Source organism: Microtus ochrogaster, chromosome 18, assembly GCF_000317375.1.
Source record: "Microtus ochrogaster isolate Prairie Vole_2 chromosome 18, MicOch1.0, whole genome shotgun sequence".
In the NCBI taxonomy this organism is placed as follows: Eukaryota; Metazoa; Chordata; class Mammalia; order Rodentia; family Cricetidae; genus Microtus; species Microtus ochrogaster.
In genome coordinates this window covers 15,024,520-15,036,524 of record NC_022020.1, presented here as the reverse complement: position 1 = coordinate 15,036,524, position 12,005 = coordinate 15,024,520, and positions in this window count along the sequence as shown.

The following is a 12,005-nucleotide window of genomic DNA, read 5'->3' as shown; positions in this document are numbered from 1 at the left end:
TTCCCAGTTTCATCCATTTGCCAGAAAATTTGAAGATGTCATTTTTTTTTTACCACTGAGTGGTACTCAATTGTGTAAATGTACCACATTTTTTATATCCAGTTTTCAGTTGAGGGGCATCTATGTTGTTTCCAGGTTCTGGCTATTACAAATAATGCTGCTATGAGCATAGTTGACCAAAAGTCCTTGTGGTATGTGTCTGCATCATTTGGGTATAAGGATACCCAACACATCTACCCACTAAAGAAATTTTGAAAATCTGAGACTACGTCACTAGCTCATGCCTAGATACTGGTAATGACTATGAGACAAATAATCTCTGTTTCTATCTTTGTGGACTGAGCTGTATGTGCTAATTTTTCTTACTTCATTCAATTTTGCTGTTTGTAGGTGTAATTGGTGATTAATGCATGCTTTTAAACTAAAAAAAAGTTGAGACTTTTTAAAATTGTTTTACTTCAAAATTACTAATTTATAGCTATATATGCAAGATATACATGTTGTAGGAGGCTGCTTGTTCATTCCCCGACTGCCTGGCTGCTCAGACCTGAAATAATCACACAGAAACTAAATTGTGAAATATTGTTTGGACAACAGATGAAGCATATTTCTGGCTAACTCTTACATCTTAACTTAACCCATCTCTATTATATGTGCATCACCACCTACAAACAACAAAATTCTATGACCATAAACAGTATATTCTTATTTTTATTAAAAACAACCTGACTTTCTGATATTTGTTTCTAAGGAACTGAAAATACAGCTATTAATATTAAATTAAACAATAAGTAACAAATATAATTTAGTATTGAAGAAGTATTTTATGCCTCCAGAGAACAAGCAACTGTTCAGCTAAAGCATTAACTGTTATTGAGTTCTTTTGTCATTTCTCATACCTCCATGGGGTAAAAAAAAGTGCACTAACTGACTCATGCCCAGTGGGAAATGCATTACTCCTACACAATTTTTCTTAAGTCAGACAAACTCAGCTAAATAATGTTTTTTTTTAATTTAAAAAGTCTCCAGTATTCCCTAAGCCTGCACTCAGAGAAATGTAATTGCACGATGTTACAAATGTTCAGAGAAAATGCTTTTTGGTGGTGTTTTTAATTCTTAATTTCATAGGATAAATCAGGTTTGGACAAGTTTTCTGCACTTCTGGTATATGAAAATGGTTCTGCACAGAGTAAATTCTCTTGAAAAATACAGCTATTTCCTTCACTCATACATCTGCAGAAATAAATAATTTAGATAAAATAAATAAAGTAGTCTACTGAGTTTTACAGTTCCAATTTCTGAACCATTTCCATTTTTATTTGTTTGAGATAGGCAGAATAATATGGAAGAAAATAAAGGAGTGGTAAGACCAGCAAATAATAGTAATATCATATGAAGTATTTATAAAATTAATAGGAAGAAAACCAGAATCCAAGATAAGGACACACAGAAACGAAAAAAAAAAAGCAGGAAAGTGAGAATACAATGATTTAAAAATGTAAAACATATAACTATATTCATTAAGAAGCAGAACACATGCCCACACTTCTCAATAATGATGAAAATTTCTCTAATGTTTTTGATGTATAATTTACCAACGCTTAAAATTTTTATTTGTAGATGTATTTTTTACTCTTTGGAGGCCTGTCACCCAGTTCCCAAATAAATACACAGAGACTTATTCTTACTTATGAATGCCCAACCTTAACTTGACTTGTTTCTAGCCAGCTTTTCTTAAATTATCCCATCTGCCTTTTACCTCTGGGCTTTTATCTTTCTTTATTCTATATTGGTCATTTGGATCTTTATTAGACCAGTCAGGTGTTTTAGGCATTCAAAATAACACAGCTTTACAAAGTTAAATAAAAGCAATTAAGAAATGCAGCACATCTTTCCATCATTAAACAAATATTCCACAGCATAAAATAATGTAACACATCTTTAACTAATATGCCACAACATTTATAATATCTTTTTTTACTATATCCTGACAAGAAAGCTATTGTGATAAAAACTCATATCATATATAGAAACTTACTTTAAAAGGTTTACTCATATTAATTGTAATAATACTAGAAATAATTCATTTATTAAGTTTTGTTTGTTGAATAAGTAAATATTATTCAAAATATTATGAGGCTTCAAAGTATATGAGAAGAATTTGGTGGCACAAGACATTTCCTTTTTAGTCAACTAACTACCCCATCTCTGAAAATTCATGAATAATATCAACTTTCCTACAGACTGACCTGCAATCTGAGGGATGCTAAATGAAAGAAAGGCAGACACCTACAACCAACCGAGGGATTGAAAACAATGATTAGTGGGAATTTGTTTTGTCCCATAACCACAAACATCTTGACATAATAAATTAATTGCCTGTAATATTTCTGAACTTTAACCTAAATGATTAGAATTTGTTCAAGGCACTAATATGGAAAAAAAATGTCTGTGCAACTTGTTTAACCAGTCATTCTAAAACGTGAACCATATTTTTAATTAATACATGGGATTTGGAATAAAGTAATTTATATTTTACTTTGCAATTAATCTTCAATTGTTAAACTTCAAGAGAGAAAGCACCAATATATTTTTGGCCGAGTGAGTAAGTAATATCAATGGATCCAGACCATGGTACTAAATACTACCAGACCTGAAAAGAGTTGTTTTAGAGAAAATCTTGAGGGATTTTTTTTTTAATTTCCACCTCCTCCCATCCTCCCATTTCCCTCCCACTCTCCCCATTCTTCCCCCCCCCTCACTCTCCAGTCCTTAGAGAAGTCAGGGTGCCCTGCCTTGTTGGAAGTCGAAGGCCCCCCTCCTCCAGGTCTAGGAAGGTGTGCATTCAAACAGACGAGGCTCCCAAAAAGCCAGTACATGCAGTAGAATCAAAATCCAGTGTCATTATCGTTATCAGGTGTCCATAGGTAAATAAATTTATGTCTGAGTCTTCAGTTTGATTCCATTTATCAATCTGTATTTGTATCAATACTATACCATTTTTATTACTATAGCTCTGCATTATAACTAGAAATTGAGAATAATGAGGCCTCCAGCAGTTCTTTAATTGTTCATGGTTGTTTGAACTGTATTGAGATTTTGTTTTTCCATATGAAGTTGAGAATTGTCCTTTAAAGGTCTGTGAAAAATTGTTGGAATTTGATGGGAATTGCTTTGAATCTGTAGATTGCTTTTGACCACTTTTACTATGTTAAGCCTACCAATCTGTGAGTATGGGAGATCTTTTCACATTCTGATATCTTCTTCAATTCTTTTCCTGAAACACTTAACATTTTTTTACTGTATATATTTTTTTCTCTTGCTTGGTTAGAGTTTCCCCAAGATATTTGAGGCTGTTGTGAAAGGTGTTGTTTCCTTGATTTCTTTCTCAGTTCATTTGACATTGTATATATGATGGTTATTTTTTTAATTATATTTGTAAGTTTATCTCGTATCCAATTACTTTGCTGAAAGTGCTTATCAGCTGTAATTCTTCTGTGTGGAATTTTTCCTGTAATTCATATCTAGTAGAATAGTATTATATCATCTACTAATAAAGATACTTTGACTTTTTTCTTTTCTGTTTGTATCCACTTGATTTCTTTCAGTTGTCTTATTGCTCTAGCTAAAATTCCATGTTCTAAACTGCATAGGTATAGAAACAGTAGACGGCCTATTCTTATTCTTTATTTTAGTGAAATTTCATTGATTTTTCTCTCTATTAAATTTGATGTTGGTTATATAGGCTTAGTGTAAATTGTCTTTATTATTCTTGTATCACTAAACTTTTCTGGACTTTTATTATGAAGGATATTGGATTTTTTCAAAGGCCTTTTCTTTATCTACTGAAATGATCAAGTGATCTTTTCCTTTCAGTTTGTTTATAAGCTGAATTACATTTATTGATTTTTGAACCATCCCTGCATCTCTAGGGTGAAGCATACATGAGCATGGTGTATGACCTTTTTATGTATTCTTGGATTTGGTTTGCAAGTATTTTATTTAGTACTTTTGGGTCTGCGTACATAAGGAAATTGGTCTGAAATTCTCTTTCTTTGTTGGGTATTTATGTGGTTTTGTTATCAGGATAATTATGGCCTTGAAAAATGAATTGGACAATATTATTTCTATTTTCTGGAATAATTTAAAGAGTAGTGACATTAAGTGTGATAGAACTCTGTGATAAAACCATCTGGTCCTGTTTTATTGTTTTTTGTTTGATTGGTTTTGTTGTTAGGAGACTATTAATGACTGCTTCTATTTTACATGGGATTTTAAGTCTACCTAGTTGTTTATTTGATCTTGATTTAATTTTGGTAAGTAATAACCATTTCTTTTATATTTTAGAATTCGGTGGAATACAGGTTTTTAAAATATGTCTTTACAATTCTCTGAATTTCTTGGTGCCTGTTATTATACCACCACCACCCCTTTTTATTTCTGATTTTGCTACTCTGGATATTCTCTCTTTGCCTTTTAGTTAATTTGGACAAGGATTTTTCATCTTATTAATTTTCTACAAAAATAGAAAGAAAATATTTCCCTATTATTTCTTTGAAAATATTTTCTGGGACATTGAGTTGGAATTCTTCTCCTTCTTTTACTCCTATTGCACTTAGGTTAGGTCTTTTCATAGTTTCTCAATTTTCCTGGATGTTTTATATCAGAAATTCTTTAGATTTAACATTTCTTTGATCAATGTATTCCCTTCTTCTATCATGTCTTCAGTGTGTGAGATTCTCTCCTCCATCTCTAGTATTCTGTTTTTGAAACTTGCCTCTGTAATTCCTGTTCAAATTCCTAAATTTTCCATTTCCGGAATCCTCACAGTTTGTGTTTTCTTTATTGATTCTATTTCATTTTCAGATCTTGAGCAGTTTTGTTCATATCCTTCTACTGTCAGTTTGTTTTGTTCTTTAATGTTTCCTTGAGTGATTTATTAATTTTCTATCTAAGAATCTCTGTCATTTTCATATGGACTGTTTAATATTTTTCCCTAGGTCTTCAAATATGTTGAGATATTCAGGGCCTACTGTGTGTGATGGGGTTTCTGGGCTTCAGTGGAGACACATTTCCCTAGCTCTTTTGATTGTGTTTTTACACTAGCATCTTGACATCTGTAACTGGGATGATTATAGGTCTAAGTGCAGATATCTCATTTTGTATCTGTTGGGTGGGTGTTTTGTTTCTTGGTTTCTGCTTTCTCCCTGGATTTTAGGAAAATGTGAGGGTTATGTGTTGTCTAGTATGAGATTTTTTCCAGATGTTTTTCTCTGAGCAGCTAAGTTGGTGCCTCCCAGGGCATACCTGCTGGTATTGCAGGCTTGTATAATGGGATGAGTTGGAGGAAGAAAGGTTGGAGGAGGAAATCTTGTGATCAATTCATGATAGGGTCAGAGAGGAAAGGGAAAACATGGCAGGTACTGTGCTGCAGAGAAGGTAGGGGTATTAGATCAGGATGAGCAGAAAGAGATGTAAAGGCAGGAGTGGCCATTGAGTTAGCAAGAGGTTTGGGGACTAGGACAAATCACGAAGTGTCAAAGGAAGGTTGGAAGGGAAATATCTGTAGAAGCCACAGGAGAAAAGGGAGAGGGCAGAGAAGGCTGTCACAGGTGTTTTGCTTCATTGGTGTAGATAAGACTGTGGGATTGGATGTAGAAAATTAAAAGAGGGGTAAAGATCTGAAGTAAGGCTTCTTGGTTATAATTTTTAAAGTTTTTAAATACAAATTTTATTAATTCTTTATTATAAATAAAGCCAAAGGGCAAGTCTTGTGTGGAATGATTGTTATTTCTGGTAAGAAAATAACTTCTCATACATCCATTTTAAAATTTGCCAAACAAACAGTTTTTGCTATTATTTCTATGTGGCATAAGGCAAATAATTAATTAAATGGCTTTAGGTAGCATTACTTTGCAGTACAAGCTCAGTGAGGTAATTATTATCCCGTATACTTCTGATTTCTTCATCCATCTCACTTGACATAGCCTTCTCCTCACATTCCCTGATCCTTCTAGACTTTAGCAAGTTAGACCTTGCTTCAGCAGTTATTGTCAAACTGCCTGGAAAAAAATGGGGTCCAGAACTTAAAGCATGAATGCAGAAGATTAGGAAATACAGTTTATTTGTGATACTTGTTTAAATAAAAACTTAAGATATAGGACACATTGTTGAAAATATTTTAAATAAAATTACTTCTAAAAAGATATTTCCTACACTATGCATAAACACACACATACATACAAGAATTATAAAGCTGAAATAACCTGCATTTTTCACAAAGTTTATTGCAATGTATTTGGAGAACAAAAGAATTGATTTTTTTTTCTCTAGCATATACTGTAGCATTTACTGTACATACTTCTGGAGGCATTGCAGTCCTGGACTTAAAACTTTACTGCAGAGCTACAATACTGAAAACAGTCTGGTATTGGCATCAAAACAGACAGGAGGGCCAATGGATCCAAATTGAAGACCCGGTTATTAATTCACACACATTTGAACACCTTGTTTTTGACAAAGAAGCAAAAAATATAAAATGCAAAAAGAAAGCATATTTAACAAATGGTGATGGCATAACTGGATATCAACATGTAGAAGAATGAAAATAGATTCATATCTATCACCATGCACAAAACTCAAGTCCAAATGGATCAAAGGCCTCAACATAAAGCCAACCACACTTTAACCTCATAGAAGAGAAAGTGGGAAATACACTTGAATGCATTGGCAAGAAGATCACTTCCTAAATATACCAATAGCACAGACACTGAGAGAAACAATTAATAAATGGGACCTCCTGAAACTGAAAAGCTTCTGTAAATCAAAGGACATGGTCAAGAAGACAAAATGACAATAGAATGAGAAAAAAAATCTTCACCAAGCCCAAATCAGACAGAGGTCTGGTCTCCAAATATACAAATAACTCAAGAAATTAGTCATCAGAAGTACAAATAATCCAATAAAAAATTAGAGTACAGACCTAAACAAAGAATTCTCAACAGAGGAATCTAACATGGCTGAATGACACTTAAGAAAATGCTCAACATCCTTAGTCACCAGAGAAATGTAAATCAAAACAACTCTGAGATTCCATCTTACAACTGTAATAATGGTCAAGTTAAAAACACTGATGACAACTTATATTGGAGAGGTGGTAGGGTAAAGGCAACACTTCTGCATTGCTGATGGGAATGCAAGCTGCTACAGCCCCTTTGGATATCAGTATAATGATGTCCCAAAAAATTAAGAAACAACTATCCTCAAGACCTAGCAATGCCACTTCGGGGTATATATCCAAAGGATGTTCAGTTGTGCCACAAGGATATGTGCTCAATCATGTTCATAGAAGCATTGTTTGTCATAGCCAGAACCTAGAAAGAACCTAACTGCTCCTTGACTGAAGAATGGATAAGGAAAATGTAGTACATTTACATGATGGAGTACTACAAAACAGAAAAGAAATAACATCTTGAATTTTGCAGGCAAATGGATGGAGCTAGGAAACATCATATTGAGTGAGGTAATGCAGACCCAGAAAGACAATTATCATATGTACTCACTCATAAGTGATTTTTAAACCAAAGAAAACCAGCATAGAAATCAAAATCCCAGAAAACCCAGGAAACAATGAGGACCCTAAGAAAGGTATACATGGATCTAATCTACATGGGAAATAGAAAAAGATAAGATGTCCTGAGTAAATTGGGAGCATGGGGACCATGGGAAAGGGTAAAGGGACGGGAGAGGCAGGGAGGGGAGCAAAGAAAAATGTAGAGCTCAATGAAATCAATAAAAATGAATTAATTAAATAATTACATATTTGTTTAAAATACATATATTTTTAGGTTCCAAATTAAATACCTACCCATTCTAAATTCATAAAATGTTGTCACAGTACACTGAACAAGTATAAAACACTCTGCCTTTATATATAGCTTTGTCTTCCTCAGCCTGTAAAGTCTATTAGATATCTATAAAGTAATATAATCTTAAAATGATAAAAAGGAAAGTGACTGTGAAATTTGAGTGTGATTTAAAATCTTTCTTTAACATCATTGACTTTCTAGTCACTGCATTAAGGTAAAGTTACTCTCGCTAGATTGAAAAGAAAAAAAGAAAAACTATAAAATGGAGAATTAAATCCAAATCAGTTAAAAGGAAAGAAATAATTTTACTAGTTACAGATATATTGATGCTTTCTCTTCTCTGTTTTCTGTAATTTACAGGAATAGAGAGGCTGCCAAATGCTATAGAGATTTAAATACCATTAAATTAAGCCTAATAAAATGATAGAAAAACAGGAATGGATGGGCACAACAGAGATATATGAAATGAAATATCTCTCAATTATGTCAACAAGCATATTAAATCTAAATATGTGGATTAAAAAGAAATAAAATCCAGCAAGTAGAAAGAGAACACTCAGCTATATCAGAAGCCAACAGTCATTTTAGTAAAAGACTAAAATTTCAAGGGAATAGTCTACTGTGTAATGAACCAAATTAATGTCATTTATTTAAACTCAGTATTTAAATTTGGAAAGTTTAATAAGACCATAAGACTTGGCAATGGAAAGTGTCTCAGCAATTTATTTCAAACTCTTCTTTAAAAAATATAAAAATTTGATATAATGGGAAGAATATTTCTGGATACAAATAAGTTAAATATAAGCTATTGTTCCATAACCAGGATGCAAAAATAGTTCATTTTGATTGGCAACTTGATTGGAATTAGAATGGTGATGGGAAAAATTATTTCAGTATGCCTATGAAAGAGCTCCTAAATTGGGTTTAATGTTGTGGGATGATCCACCTTAAATGTAGATAGAAACATCCCCTGAATTGAGGTCCTATACATTATAAAAAGATAAAAAAAAAAAAGTCCTGAGCCTCAGCATTCAAGTCTGTCTGTTTTGTGATTTTGCATACAAAATCACAGCCTTTCCCTCCTATTATTATGAATTTCCCACCATGGTGGCCTGTTCTGGCAATCTGTGAGCAAAACAATCTTTTTATCCTTAAGTTTCCATTGTTTTTGTTACAACAACAAAATTAGTTACAAATTCAAACTCTATTTTTTAGTTTTCTAATATGTGTATCTTTCTACAACATATGAATTAAATCACAAGTTAATTGGTCATCATATTCATTGTATAATAAAGCAACAAAACAATAATAGAGGAAGTTATATATACCAGATAAGATCTCATAACAAATTGCAGAAATGTGGATTATAATAGATAGAAGTGCCCACACCTTGCCTTATATTAATTCTGGACAACGCAACTCAGTATGAGAAATAGAGCCTCAAATGTTAGAGAAAGGGTCAGAGACAGTCCTTGCTTGCATTATTAGGAATCTCACAAAAAGAACAGGCTAAACAACTGTCACATACAGGCAAAAGGTCTAGGTCAGTCCTTTTCAGTCTCCAAGAGCACCTATAAGTCTAGATCAGTCATTGTGTGGGTTTCTTTGTGATTCCCTTGATGTTTCTAGCTCTTACAACCCTTCCTGAATCTCTTCAGCAGAATTCCCTGAGCTCAACCTAATGTTTGGCTGTTGGTCTTTGCATCTGTTTTTATCAGTTGCTGGATGAAGCTTCTCTGATGACTATTGGGTTAGGTACCAATCTATGAGTATAGAGGAGTATTTCTGGGCATCATTACATTGATTTTATTTTCTCCAGTAGTGTTTGATTCTGTCCTATGTCTCTGGACCATCTGGCCTCTGGACCCTGGTGCTCCAGGCAGTGTCAGGGGTAGACTCCTTCTTGTGGCATAGGTCTCAGCTTGGACCAATCATTAGCTACACACTCCCACAATCTCTATGTCACACATGTACCAACACATCCCTTATGCCCAGCAGATTGTAGGTCAAAGGTTAAGTGGCTGGGTTGGTGTTGAAATCCTTTCACTAAAAGTCTTGCCTAGCCACAGAAGATAACCTGTTTAAGTCTACATATTTCCTATTGCTGGGAGACTTAGTCAGGGTCATCCTCCCAGATTTCTGAGAGTTTCCCTTCCACCAGCTTTCTACATAACACTGAAATTATCCACTTTCCAGTTGGTTCTTTCAGTACTTTCTCCCCTGATATAGGAACTCCTACAGCCAGTAGCCTTTAAGTTACCTCCCCCCACACACTTGGCCATGGCCTCTTATTCTATAAATGCCCATGTGAAGTGCACATTCCCTCTCTATTCCAACTGTGGGATTTGGTTGTTGTTCCCCGTTGGAGCAGAGAACTTTGATCTGTGAGTCCAAAAATAAATAAATAACCCTTTATTATACTCAGTTCTTAACTAGTGTGGGATTTCTTTCTAGCATTCATCTTCATCTAGCACCCATGTGGATCTAAGCTCCACACCTACCAGGAAGACTGGCATAAAAGGCTCAAATGGTCCATAACCCAGAAAGTGCCCTATCCCTGCCCACTTGGCTTGCTTTCACTTACTAAGAGGTTTGTTGTAAACCCTTCACCACAGCAAAATTAAGTGTGCATGGTGACTTGGAAATTTCCCATTCAACCCACCTCATGCTTTCTTTCATTTGAGATAGGATTCCAATTCTAAGAAATTGCATATCTGCCTCTTGAAGAGGCCAATATGGATGCCTAGATTCTGGAGTAATAATCATGTCTACATTCATGTTTAGTAATCCCTTAATTACAGTCTCATTTATACACACTATTAGATTTGGTCTTTGATCATTTATAGAAGTCTGACAAAATATATGTTTTCTATTTCCTACTGGAGCTTTTGATTCATCCTCCATGTCTACTCCATCATCCAGAACAGTATGGTCTTTTACAGTAGGCACTGAAATGTTTAATTTTCCTAGTGAGAAATGTTCTCCACAGTGACTGGAAATAACTAGACTTTGTTTGACATGTGGGCCTGAAGAGGTCCCTGAAAGAGTTTCCCAGTGGTATTGGGTTGCCTTGTCTGTCTTTTGTCTACTTATATTCATTGGTGCAATGTCAGCCTTTGGTATACCTCTTACATATACCAGAAGGCTGAGGCCTCCTATTTTTGTCATGCCTAGAGGAGATATTATTCCTAAGAATTCCTTGTCTATAGCCCCTTCTTTGATGTCCTATTAAACCACAATTAAAACATTTGGCATTTTGGTGCCTCCTCATTCCATTGGAAAGTGTTTCTCTTACCCAAGCCTCAGTGCTATATTCTAATGTTTCAATATTCATTGTATAAAAGACCTGTTCTTCTATTGGTGCTAATCTGCCCTTTAAAGGACCAAGAATATTCTTGCATTCTAGGCTGGCATTTTCAAAAGCCAAAGATTCAATAAATATATGTCTAGCTTCATGGTCTGTCACTCCTACTTGTACAGCCTTAATTAATCTTTGTAAGAAGTCCCCAAAGTGTTCCCTCTGTCCCTCTTTAACCCTAATATAAGATCCAATCCTCTTTACTAGTTCCTGAATCCTGCCCCAAGCATGTAAAGCAGTTGTGCTCCATAGGGACAAGGTGAGTTCTTCATAATGAGCCTGTTCCTCAGGATAAGAGTAATGACCCTCACCAAGAATTTGATCTCTGGAAGTCTCAAATTCTTTTGTTTTCTCATGTATTTCTAAAAATTTTGCCTCTTCTCTCAAATAACACTTCCAAAGCAGATTAGATCCACCTTTCTGGGGCTGCTAAGATTAATTGAAACCAATGTGTAAGGTAACCATATTGCTTGAAGCCCATGTTTTCACCATTTCCTGACTAGGGCAAATGTAGTCCATAAGAAGCTATTGATTGTTTGATTCCTCTTAGATCATTCATATGTATTGGTTCCCATTAATACTCTTTGATTACCTTAGGGTGCTTTGTTTTTACAGATGGTATTTCTGAGAAAATTAACAGATATGCAGCTAAAGCTTTGTGTAAGTCATCCCAGGTTCTGGCATGTACTGATGAGGCTAAATCCTACCCTTGTACCTTCGGTCCCTGCTCATCAATTTCAATTCCTCAATCTTTTCAATTATTTTTACTACTGCCTTTT